This window comes from Pseudonaja textilis, chromosome 8, assembly GCF_049901715.1.
Source record: "Pseudonaja textilis isolate UNSWEBS1 chromosome 8, rPseTex1.2, whole genome shotgun sequence".
NCBI classification, from domain to species: domain Eukaryota; kingdom Metazoa; phylum Chordata; class Lepidosauria; order Squamata; family Elapidae; genus Pseudonaja; species Pseudonaja textilis.
The window spans coordinates 24,326,770-24,340,109 of record NC_141997.1 but is presented as its reverse complement, the minus strand read 5'-3'; the positions used below and the strand labels follow the sequence as shown (position 1 = coordinate 24,340,109).

Sequence of the window (13,340 nt, the reverse complement as noted above, 5' to 3'; positions counted from 1 at the left end):
GCAGAAAAAATGTTCCCATCCACTTTCTTAAGACTACGTGTGACTTTAGAAGGTTCTATATATGCTTATTTTTGAAGCCCCAAGTTCCAAATCTTACAAACTTTCACAACAGTAGAGTTGTTCCAACCTATTGATGGTTTGGGGTATTCTTCTCTGCCCCTTCTCTAACTTCATGATAATCTTTTTATACATCCTTCACCATATCCAGCAGCTAGAAGGCCAGATCATTCTTATCGGAAAATTGAATTAATCATTTGTAGAGGCTTTCTTCTTTCTTTCCCTTCCCTTGTTTTTTCTCCTGCTTTTGTCAGTGATAGATTACAGATCTCTCTCCCATCCTTTTTTTTTCTTCTCTTTTAAACTCCCTTGGCATTCATCTGCAAAAATTACGCTGAGTGTTACAGGTTGCTCCACATTTATAAATGTTAACCTTTAAAGACAAAGGTATCAAATAACTTATTTCTGCTAGAAATCACAGAGAGACTGTTTTTCTGTTATTTTGCTTAAATCATTTTACGGCTTGTAGTCATTATCTTGGGATAGGGTATTCTGTTAAGTTAAATATACACTGCATTAAATCCTTTTGGAAGAAAGAAAAATCTATCTATCTACTTTCTCTACAATGAATCACTGGACATAACTTTTCTAACTGCTATTATATTCCACTAGTGTTCTCTTCCCCACTCTCCAAATGTAAAAAGCCTCACATGCATAGCTTTTCCTTTAAAGAAATAGAATCCAAATCATAAATCATACACACTCAGTTCACAGGTTTTACATCATCTTTCATGAAACCTGAAAATCACAACTTTTTCTAGATCTGATTCACACTCTAAATATAGTAACATGACAAAGTTGTTACAATACTGACTTTGTTTCCAATTTCATCCTAACCTCCTTTTATCTTCACTGTTTGTTTTGTACAGAGTAATATTTACTGTAATCCCAAAGACCATGCACCTTAAACTGTAAATAAGTTCAACTTTAACTGCTATTCATTAATTTTCAACTTTCCAACCATTATTTAGATTTTTATTGTATTGTTTAAATGTTAACATAGCAATATGCTTTTTAATATTTTTTGTTTTTCTTATGTCAATCTTATGTTTATTATGCCATAACTGTTTTTTTAATTTCTTCCTATGGGTCCAACTCCTCAGTATGAATTTCCCTAGAGCTGCTTATGAATTATATTGTTACCTTCTGCATTTGTCTATGCCTTTCCTAATCTAAAGCATGCATTTATTTACAGTTTTTATTATGGTGGATTGAGTCTTTATTTTTTCTTTCAATTTCTTTTTTTAGTACTTCAATCATTAAAAACATTAAAGGTTTTCTTTTAAAATGAAGTGTAATTATTAAGGAGTTAAAATTAATTTAGAAACTTGATGGAATGCAAGTCAACTAATTTTTAAAAAGATCAATAAAACAAAGCAAAACAAAAACTTGAACCAAATTGTAGGGTTGAACTATTTCCCATTTGTAATCAGTTTTTAAAAATAAAGTTAACTACCTTACTTAGATAAGAGGAAAGAACCTTTCGTCTTATCTTATCACACATGATGTCCTCTCAAAAGCAGTGGGCATCAGCATCCTAAACTGGTCTATTTTTATATTAACAAAGCTAGCAATTAATTTTAGGAGAGAAAGAAATCAACAGAAGTCAGTCTAAAAAGATTTTTTGGAAAAAAAGAATCTTGCACGTTTCATGTTCAACTGATTTTGTCATTTGATTTCGTGTTTCTGAATCCAACAGTTCCAAATGGAATGAGACAACTAACTATCATCTAGTACAGGTAGTCCTCAACTTACCACCATTCATTCAGCAACTATCTGAAGTTACAACAGCATTGAAAAATGCTTATGACTACTCCTTGCACTCACAACCATAATCCCCATGGTCACGTGATTTGAGTGTCTGGCAACCAGCACGTGCTGGTTGCGGCATCCGGGGGTCATGTGATCACCATTGGCAACTTTCCCAGCCAGCTTCAAGCAAAGACAATGGGGGAACTGGATTCACATAATAACTGCATGATTCACTCCACAATTACAGTGATTCACTTACTAACTGTGGCAATAAAGGTTCTAAAATTGTGTGAGACTCATTTAACAACCTACTTCCTTAGCAATATAATTTGTCATCATAAGTCAAGGACTACATGTATTATGTGTGTACTGCATCTGTTCTGACCAAGACTTCCCAAGACCGTAATTAAGCACACACTTAGTTAAAACAACTCTTTGTTTTATTTCAATGCTGGGAATTATGTTCATTCCCAGCCTGTAATGAGTCTCTCGAGATAAGCACCCACATTCCTTTCCTTTGAATTGCTGCCAGCAACTAAAGTGCCAAATTAACTATAAAAAACCAACCAAAGTACAAAGCCCACACAGAGCTTCAAGAATTAATCCAAACAGAATGAACGACTTTGCTTCCTACAAAGGTTTCTTTACTTTTGCCTGTCCTTTACCTTATGGGAGGGGCAACCACCTCCAAGCCTTACTCCCAAGTTGCCCCTTTTGTCTCAACTGCTCTTGCCTTCTAGCAGCTCTGCGCACATGAGCACTGGGTACAGGCCCCGCTTGTTCCTCTGCCTCGCTGCTGCCAGACTCCGGAGGCTCCGGAGTCAGCACACCACTCCCATATGGTCCTGGCCCCATCTCTGCATCGGATGCAGGAGCCTCGTCCGAGTCTTCTCCAGACTCCCTGACTGGTCCCGGTTCTTCCACACTGTCCGATTCCGCTGCCGTCTGCACAGGCTTCCGGCGAACCACAATAGTATCTTAAACTTCTATTTTCCTTCAAAAATGTAGCCCCAAATAGGTATTGCAACACCAACAAAAACAGCTTTTCTTCTCTATTCTTAAATCTAGTCTAAGAGTCAATATGACAATTCTGATTTTATGTGTTTATCATTTCAATTTTACTTATCATCAGAAGCACAAAATAGCATACAGAACAGTAATATATTCATATATTATTGGAACATTAGTGCTCAATATAAAATTGGGTAGAGTACTGCAACAGATCTCAGACATTCTTTAGAGCAATCTTTGCACTAAAGAATCAGTTTGCTATGCTAAAGAATAACTAAAAATATGGACGTAAGTCCACCAGACATGTAACTAATACTTCACCAGCTAGTTACTGAGAATTATCCACTAACATTTCTTCTGTTTTGTTTAAAGAACTGATGGCCAAATGCAAAGCAGTATTTTAAATTATGAAAAACAATGCAAAATAACCTCTGAAATCTTGTAATTGTTTACTCAAAAAGTATACTTGACTAAATGGGATTTATTAATTTATTTTCAGCTATGCTAATTTATATTCAGCTTAAATAAGCTAACATTTCACTGTTCTGAAAGGAAGCTGTCAAAGAAGCAAAATGCAGGCTGCCAATTCTTTTCACTGTAGCAAGTTATCAGAAAAGGGATAGGCTGGTTTGTCAAAAGTCCAAATTGGCCATTGCAGACGGCCTCAAACGTAGGCTGTGGCTTACCATTGCTCCCCTACGCATATAGACTTGTAGTTGATGCCACTTCTCCAAATCCACTGTTGTGTTTTTTTGCTTCGATATGAACACAGCCAGATGTCAAACTATCACTGTCCCTTTCAGGAATTATTGAGTCTTATTTACACTTTATCTTTTTAAAAACTTTGGAATGGGTTTGTCTGATCTGTGACTAAATGACTGACAATAATGATAGTAATTGTACAATCCAACACTATTTTGTTGCCTTTTGAGACTAAGAATTGAGTTTTTTTTCTGTGATAATTTTAAGATACTCAAATTATAATCTGAGTTCAAGATTTTTTTGTTCTATTTTCCCTGTTCGTGTCCTGAATTAAAGCACTGAAATAATGTACCTACAGTATCTAGCAAGTACAGTCCTCATTGAAGAAAGTTGTTTTGTTGTAAGGATAAAAAACATAACCCCCAAGAATCAAATGTGTTTTTATTATACTTTATTTCTTAGGAGTTGTCCATAGGATATAGTAAACGAAGCTTAACCTATTTCTTACATTCATCATGGCCATAATCTACTACTGTTTTGATCATGTTCCTCTTATTTCGGCTTTTTGAAATTAAAGATGTTCTGAGAATCTTTAAAAAAATGCAGTTCTTAAGGCATTTAAAAAGCTGTAAGCAAGCTCATGTTAAGCAGTAAAGCGTATTAGTGGCAAAATACCAGGTTATTTAAAAGAGAATTCATCTTCTCCCATCTTCATCCAAAGACGCAAATGCCATTTCATACTGAAAAGTAAACTGGGATATTCAACAGTGTTCACTAATCAAGCTTCATTTGAGAGCCAGACAGGAATTTTTACAGGCTCTCTTTATTTACTTCTCTAGTAAGAGGTTGTATAGTCAAAGGCCTACTTTAATTACAGTGTTTCCTCAGATTACCAGCAGCCAATTGCTTTGTCAAACTATGGTAGGTAATCAGGATAAAATCAGATTACGCTGACCCAGTAAAATATGTTATTTTAGGATAAAGAATAATAACAACAACAAAAAATAGGAAACATCCAAAAGTCTAAGTCATCATGTTTGATTTATGACCTGTCTTGGAGTTTGTGGAGAGCTCTCAGACATTTTATCCCTCTTCTTCTTGTTCAGAGATGGATGCTATGGAAGACAAAAATAATCACACAACAGCAATTTACCCTAATGTTCCTTAATCATCATAATCAAACCCCTAGAACACACCCTGCTATCTTGCTTAACTTTAAGTCCTTTTTACAAGGTAAGCCATCACACTAACAATACTAGATTATATCTGTGCACATTTTTTTCAACATACCACTTAAATATAAAATCAGGTAAGGCAGGATACCAAAGGAGGTTTTTGTGGGAGACTGGATCTAGAAATTCTTTTGCCACAACCTTCTTTCAGAAAAAGCTTGCTAACAAGAGCAAATTACTGTATTTTTTTGGACTAAAAGATGCACTTTCCCCACCACTGCATAGTTTGTATTAAAACACAAGGTTGCACATTCAAATCTTTTATTCCTTACAAAGAAATTCTTCGTATAGATATACACATGTGTGCATTGTACATAGGCTGAATAAGAATCACCAATATATATGTTAATTTGTATCAATAGGCAAACATACTTGATAAGAAAATGATAATAACACACTTTTTCAGGAGTAATTCTCTCTGATTAAAAAGAGAATTTCTTCCACATAAGCATGCATAAAATAAGAGATCCATTTTCTGTCAGGCACAAAACACCAAGACCACATGTTCCATTTAAACAGATGGAAATATTCCTGTACATAGGCATGAACAATCCAACTAATGATTAGGCTACTAAAAGTAGATAGGGGTCAATGGAATTCACAATGAGTAGGACTTAGTACATTTATGGCTACATAGGGATTCTAGGCTGATCCCTCTTAAGCTTGCCCGCAAGCTCTGCCACTCCTTCGCCTACATTTTCCCCTTAATTAAAAAAATATTAGAAATCAGTAATTAAAATTTGTAAACTGTAACATTTATAAAAAAATATTTTATTAGTGTTTTAAAAGTTTATGTAGATATATAATAAATACAAACTTTTAAAAAAGATTAAATTTGATATAAATATATATCATGTGGTTTGTTTCAGAAAAAAATATGATCATGAAAAGAGACTGAAAAACATTATTCTCCAGTTCATTAAAAATGGCTAGTCTTTTTTGTTTTACAATAGTGGGCAGACAAAAATAAAGCACATACTGTAAATTAAGGACCAAACATCTGCTTTGTGATTTTTTTTTTGTACAAAATTTCAAAACAGTGACTAATTTGAACTTTTGAGAGGAAAAAAAATCATTGTATGAATCTAGATCTGAGAATCAAGTCAAAGCAAAACTGAGTCATTATCCAATACACTGAAGACAATAAAAGTCAGATTCTAGCTTATTTTGATTCACAAATGTTCTTCAAGAAGTTCTCCTTCAATGTCATAAAGTGAGGAAATAAATTTTGAGTTCTATGAATATAGGAATACAGAATTTCAGTCCAGATGGTAGGTTAACTTTAATATCACTGATCTCATTATATCTTGTTAATTTTAATGAGGTAGCAAAAGAGATTGAAATGCATGAAACTGGATTAATTAACAAAAGATTAAAAAATCAATTTGAACTTGCATAAAATTTGAGGCCTAACGATTAAACCTTTTATCCAGGTCAGACACTCAGGTTTGTTTTCCCCCATCCAATCAATGCAGCTCTAACAATACATTATTCTAGCTATGGAGAAGTACAAATACAAAACTATTGAGAAGCAAATGAGTAAACTAAGCATCTTCAGATTTAAGTCGCTTGTCCCTTTTTTATTGATTCTTCTAATATTGTATTCTCCCTTCCCATGATTATCTTTACCATTTTCCCTTCTGAATAGAGGAAAAATCTTTGCAGTTACTGGGAATGAAATTTTTGGAAGATCTAGGGATTCTCTCCCAAGCCCATCACATCTTGTGTGTGCACAAATGCTTTACCTGAACACGTGTGCAGGATTATCCACTCACTTTTACCAATCCCCATTCTAATGTAACTCAATATTGTTATTTCCCATATTACATATGAAAGAGAAAGCACTTAAGCCTAACTCATAAGATCAGATGCAAAAAATTCCCATTCAAGGCTTTCCATTTTCCAAGTTTGGTAACTTAGATACCTGTGTATGATAATATTTAACTTTGTAGCCTAAAAGGCTGTTTTGCTGAACCAATCTAGGTTAGGTTAGGTTAGGTTAGGTTAAAGTTGTTACAAAGTGAGGTCAGTTCCATCTTTCCTTATTTTTCAGAAGTCCTTCAAGATTTAGCTTCAGCATCAGGCCTGTGGGGAATTTCAGCTGACTAGAGAACTCTTGAGGTAGATCTACTGTTAATCAAATCTCTTGTGTGTGTTTTTCAATTTTTTAAAACATGACTGTGTTTGGCATGCCTATTGTTTTAAACTTTTTTGCTGAATGCCACTCAGAGTCACTTCTTGTAAGATGGGTAGCCCATATACATTTGATAAATAAAGTTGGAATATGGTCCTTGCTGGTTCATTTTAAGTGAAAGCTAAACAGTCACTTTTCTCCCTATTTTGCCCATGTATGACTCTGCATAAGGGCTAGTTGAATTTTGTCAATTTACTGGTTCTGTATTAGCCTTTCAAGATGGGCCAGATCAAGAAACAGAAAGACTAGAACTACACTTTATTGAAGTAGGCTGTAATAACAAAACCTTGCAAATCTGTCTGTGTTTTCCCTTAGCTTTCTTTTATACCCCAGGAAAGGGGGGGGGGTAGTCTGAATATGTTTCTAACACTCCTCCCCCACTTCCCTGGACCTAACACATGTTTCTTCTGCACCTGGTATTTCCTTAATGGCCACTGAATTCCTTCCCCAAGGTCATCTCCCTGGCTCTCTACAAAATGTTATTTTAACTGATGTAATTTACCATTGCTTAATTATATTCATTGTTTTACTGCAAACAACTGCACTGCTTGCCAGGAACATGCAAAAATAAACTTGACCATAATAACCTCACAAATAAGTAGCTGACTTCAATAAACTAGCCTTTACATTGTCTTGGGTGATATTCTGACGAGGTGTTTTTAAGCTGTGGTTTTTGTAATCGGTCTTGTGGCCATCTCAACAACATTTCAGGTAAATGTTTAAATATGAGGAAGTGGCTCTGTTGGCCAATCCATTCCTGCTTTGGGAAAAGTGCTTTGAAAAAGAAAAGAAACTGAAAGCATTTGAATCACACTTGAGATACCCACAAATATTTAAAACATACTGTTACAGCATTTTCCTACTGGAAAGATAAAGTGGATACACACTTTGTATCAGGAAGGTGGTGGCTTCAGAGGGGGCAAGGGTACTAAGTTAGCTCTGGGCATTCAAATTACTATTCTGCTAAGATGCTTAGCAAATATAAAACCACACTCAACAATACAAGACAAATTGCAAACTGGAATAAAAAGTTTTTTAAAATGAATTATATGAAAATAATGTTACATAATTTGTATCTTCCACCTTTAGCCTCTGAAGGACAGATGGTCTTTAACTCTAACAAGCAAGCAAACAAAGTCAAGTTGCTGCCTTGAAGAACATTGTTTACATAATATAAGGCGGCACATAGCAAAAGGCATATTCTTGTCTTCCTTCTCTGCTCTGGGCCCTTCTTTTTTTATCCTATGTATATAAATGTACATTAATCAAGAGTACATAAAGTTGTTAATTACTTTATATACTAGTTAAGTCAATAAAATTATATGTATAACTTTTGTTAATATGGCCACTGTCAAGTAATATGTTATTTATTCTGCTTCTTATTATTTTAATTGAAAAATATAAATTTGTAGCCAGGAGTTGAAAAACAGATCAGCATGAAAAGCAGCTGTGTTTAAAAATAAGGTATGATTTAGACTTAATTGTATTCAGAGTATATCCTCTGAAACAAATTGGACTGAATTCCTACTGCTTTCAATAGATGTACTACATAACTACAGCTGGATCCAACCCATTATGCATAGCTTCTTCATGGTGTTTACAGCTATTTTAGTCAAAATATACAATGAAAGCAATGGGGTAGAGTTTGGCTTGCAAAATTAAAGCCAAGTGGGACACCACACAAGAAGTTGGTGAGGAGCTGTTACTTTCTTAGAAATATATCTGCAATAAGTGAAAGCTACTTGTTTAAAGTTCCAGAACATTAAACATCAAAAATATATTTTACCAACTTAAAGACAAATTCATACTTTGGGATATAACTGTAACAAACACATGGTCTGCATAACAAGGAAAGCTGTAATATAGTTTATTTTAAAAGGATGGCTAAATATAGACTACAGTAAGGCATAAACAGCTCTGTGTCACAAAGAAAAGATCAGCCATTAGCAAGCTAAGAATATGGTAGTTCTTATATTTTTTTAAAGGAAAATTGAAGCCTAAACTTCATCATCCAATATCACTCAAACTCCCTTCTAGATGTGGCAGCATGTGCCAAGGTATATCTATCAAATTACTTCTAATAAATACAATTTGTATTCAATTCAATATTCTACTGAATACTACATTTTTCCAACTACATTACAGAGAGAGAGAGAGAGAGAGAGTATTCCAATTAAACCACTTATGATGAAACCCTCATGGACTTTGTTTACTATTGTTACAGACTCATCCCCCAGAGAGGAAAGAAGGTACAATAACCAGAGCAAACTGAATGTAAGTGCTTTCCATCTCTTGCAAAGCAACTCTAAATAATCCATCTTAAAAAGGGGCATAATAGTTTAGATAAAAGACTTTCATAAACTAGACATATGCTTGAACAGATTTAGAAGTGTTGAATCTCACTGTACCATTTTCACTTTACTGGGGAGAGAATAAAGGGAGGGAGGGAGGGACAGAGAGATGACAAAGACTTGAAACAACATCAGATTCTATCACGTAGAATCATACTAGGGAAGAAGACTAAAATCTGGAGAGAGAGGATTATTAACAGGCAAACACTCCCATTATATTCTACCTGAAAACCAATGAACTACTACTTAATTTTTCCACACTTTTTCATAACCACACCACCACCAAACAGCCAATTAACAAGATGTCACAAACACTAAATTAACATTGTAGGAAAATTCTGACTAGCCTGACTTCAGAAATCATGGCCAATATATTTATCTGTATTTGTTAATTCTGTGGATGGTTCCTTAAACTAGACCAGAAATTTATGTTTTGTATTATCTCATAAGGTTATGTTTACATTTTTGAATTTGGTATAGTTTGCGGAGAGCATAATTCATCACTGAGAGTTGGAATACTGTAAAAGTGTCACAAAACAGAGCCTACTCTTTTATAGTAGTCCTTGACCTATGTCCATAATTGAGCCCACAATTTCAGTCATAAGTCATAATAATTTTAATTGGTTCACTATATGACTGTGCCAGTTTTATGTTCTTTTTTATGGCAGTCATAAAGCAAATGTTTCAATCATTAAGTGAATCCATTATTCATAATGGGTTTTTTTTTCCAGAAACTGGAAATAAATGCCATAAGTTATACTCATGTGACCATGGGATGTGGCAAGGAACTGTAAATGTGGCTCAGTTGCTGAGTGCCCAAAACGCAGCCACATAACCTTGAGGGGGGCGGGTGTCAGCCATTGGAACTTGAAATCTGGTTTTAAGTCCTCTTTTCATGGGCTGTCATAACTTCAAACAGTTGCTAAGCAACCAGTCATAAGTCAAGGACTATTTGTACTTTGTCAGTTCATTCATTGATCAGGCTAATATTACTACTAGAAAGCAACCACTATCCAGCGTTTCTGCTTGAAGGCTTCTCATGCCTTACTGGAGATGCCAGTTTGAACTTGATTCTTCTCTATACTAACCTCAGCTCTACCACCAATCTACTATAACTGCCCAATTTCAATATGGCTCTGTATTGTAGCTGGTGAAATTTTGAAGAAAAAAAAAAACAGGTAGAAAGTCTTCCTTGTAAGATAAGATTCCATTTCCTAGTCTATCTTAGCTTTCATCTTATGGTCTAATTCAGAGGTCGCCAACCGGTGGCCCGCGAGAAAATTTTGGTGGGCCGCAGAGAAATCTCACCCCCAGAGCACCCCACAAAGCAATTAATCCAGGCTGCTTGGGAACACAAGGCTGTGTGGTCCACATGGTCCACGGGAACACTCCCCGCCCATTCATTCCTTACCCGGTAAACTTGCCTGCTAAATTGCTATTTTTCCGTTTTCCAACCATCATCTGTTCTGCTGTGCCGGGAGATTTAGATTAGCTAGGAAGCAGGAAATGGTTGGATTTCTTGCTTTCTAGCTAGTCTTTAGATCTTCAGCTCAGCACAGTTAAACCTCCCTTAGGACTGAAGGTTTGCTTGCAAGCAAATTACGGCAAGCAAATTTGAGAGACTGAGCTAGCCGATGGCAGATAGATCACTGAATGATTCTGTGAGCAACTCAATCTGCCTGCTTTGCCTGATTTTGGGTAAAAGTTGCTCTTTTTTTATAAAAAATTCAATATTTATATGCATGGTGTGTTGTGAGTTAATTTTATGAGTTAGCTTGCAAGCAAACTTTATGTGACAGACTGAGCTAGCCAATGGCAGATAGATAGATCTCTGAATGAATCTATTTATTTATTTATTTTTGTCAATTGCTTACAAGATAAAAGGTATAAGTAAAAACATAGTTATGAATACATGGATACATATAAGAAAAATAAAAAAAAGAAAAGAAACAATAGAACAGGGATGGTAGGCACATTGGTGCGCTTATGCACACCCCTTACAGACCTCTTAAGAAAGGGGTGAGGCCAATAGTAGACAGTCTAAGGTTAAAGTTTTTGGGGAAGAAACCACAGAGTCAGGTAGAGTATTCCAGATATTGACCACTCTGTTGCTGAAGTCGTATTTCCTGCAATCTGTGATTCAATCTGTGATTCTGTGAGCAACTCAATCTGCCTGCTTTACCTGATTTTGGGTAAAAGTTGCTCTTTTTTATAAAAAATTCAATATTTATATAAATATTTATAATATTTACATACAAGCCATGGCCAGCCAGTCACATGATCACCAAGCCGTGCCCACAAATTAGCCACACTCACAGAACCAGTTAGTAGTCCCTGGGATATAAAATTATGAGTTTGGTGGTCCCTGAGATCCAAAAGGTTGGCGACCCCTGGTCTAATTAATCTTATTGGATAGATGGCTCAAATGGGTCAGATAATTATGGAAGATCAATGGCTGAAAGCAAATATGAAAGTATAAAAGTTGCAAAGAAGAATCAGATAAGCTAGCATTGTCACTTCTCCTGATGGATGAATACTTACCTACAACCCCAATAAAAAGCAAGGCAAAAAACAATTCCTGCATTTAGATCAATCCTTATTAAACACTGGTTTCCAGCAAATAATAATATATTCTGTCTTAATCCAACCTCATCTTACTGATAACAGAAAAGACAGAGGAGTTTTGACTAAGATGTTGCTGGTTAAATTACTTCAGATGCTGCATTTTCTATTTAATTTTGATTCCTGTCTACTCTCAATTCATCAGCTAACTCCTCTTGAACTCATATAAAATCAGGCTTTTTAAAGATTGTAATTATAAGCTATTTTATAAGAAGCGAGAATTCAATTATGGGGGGTGAAGGTAGAAAGTAATTAATTTTATTAGATTAAATACAGGTATGTAAATATATAAAATAATACAAAACAGAAATTCTAACATCTAGAAATTCAAAGAAAAATCATAGAAGATTGCCAGGATAATGTAAACAATTTATACCAACTAGATAATATAAAACAATATATACTGTTTATAAGAGTATTTCCTCATTAGTCATTTTCTGAAGAATTAAAAAAAGGAACTTCACTCCTTAAAAAGTTGAGGATTCGAGGAACTATAAAACCACTTAGCCTGGTATCCTACTTCTAGGCAGCTCCAAGAACTTCTCACTTATAGAAATGTGAATTGTAAAACAATGCACATGATTACAAGGTCCAGAAATCAATAATTCAATACTTCGTAAGTAAATGTATTTTATTTGTTTCTGTCCTCAGTAGATTTTTTTTGTAAGTAGCACCTCTCTATCATTTCTTTATTCTTTGCTGTTTCGGTGATGATTGTTTCTACATCTGCTGAGTTTGATTAGCTGTATGCCTAAGGAAAAGTATAGGCAACTCCAGTGAGTATAGGACACACTGGAGAAGAGCCAAATGCTGGGAAAGATTAAGGGCAATGGAAGAAGGGGACGACAGAGAATGAGGAGGCTGTGTGGAGTCACTAAAGCAGTTGGCATGAGCTTAAATGGACTCCAGAAAATGATAGAGGAAGGAAGGCCATGGGGTCGCAATGGGTCGGACACAACTTTGCAACTAACAACAACATAAATAACTTGACTTACAACCATTCTTTCAGTAATTGTTCAAAGTAACAGCACTGAAAAAAATGACTTAAAACCTGTCCTCACGCTTACAGCCACTGCAGCAATCCCATGGTCACATAATAAAAAATCAAGCACTAGGCAACTACATGTTTTTATGATGGTTCCAGCATCCTTGGATCATGGGATCATCATATGTGACCTTCCCAGCTAGCTTTCAGTAGGCAAAGTCAATGGTGGAATCCCATTTTGTTTAATCACCATGTGATTCCCTTAACAATGGCAGTGTTTTGCTTAACCACCATTATGAAAAAAGATTGTAAAATTGGGCACAACTCACTTAACAGCCACTGTACTTAGCAACGGACATTCTGGTCCCGGCTATGATTGCAAGTCGAAGACTATCTGTAGCAAAAAGAAATTCCTTCTGGAATAGAGAGGTTGA

The 13,340-nt window shown here is 35.3% G+C and overlaps 1 protein-coding gene across 2 annotated transcripts in view; it reads right to left on the bottom strand.

Moving 5' to 3' along the window:
- The window catches only part of RASA3 (RAS p21 protein activator 3), a 120,775-nt gene that overhangs the window by 80,568 nt on the left and 26,867 nt on the right, over positions 1-13,340 (bottom strand). The window contains exon 2 of one of the 2 annotated variants that reach the window (XM_087938544.1): positions 4,572-4,637. The exons of the other annotated variant lie outside the window; for it this stretch is intronic. The gene's annotated coding sequence lies outside the window, so the exon portion shown is untranslated. The remainder of the gene's footprint in view (positions 1-4,571; positions 4,638-13,340) is intronic. 2 annotated transcript variants of the gene reach the window in all.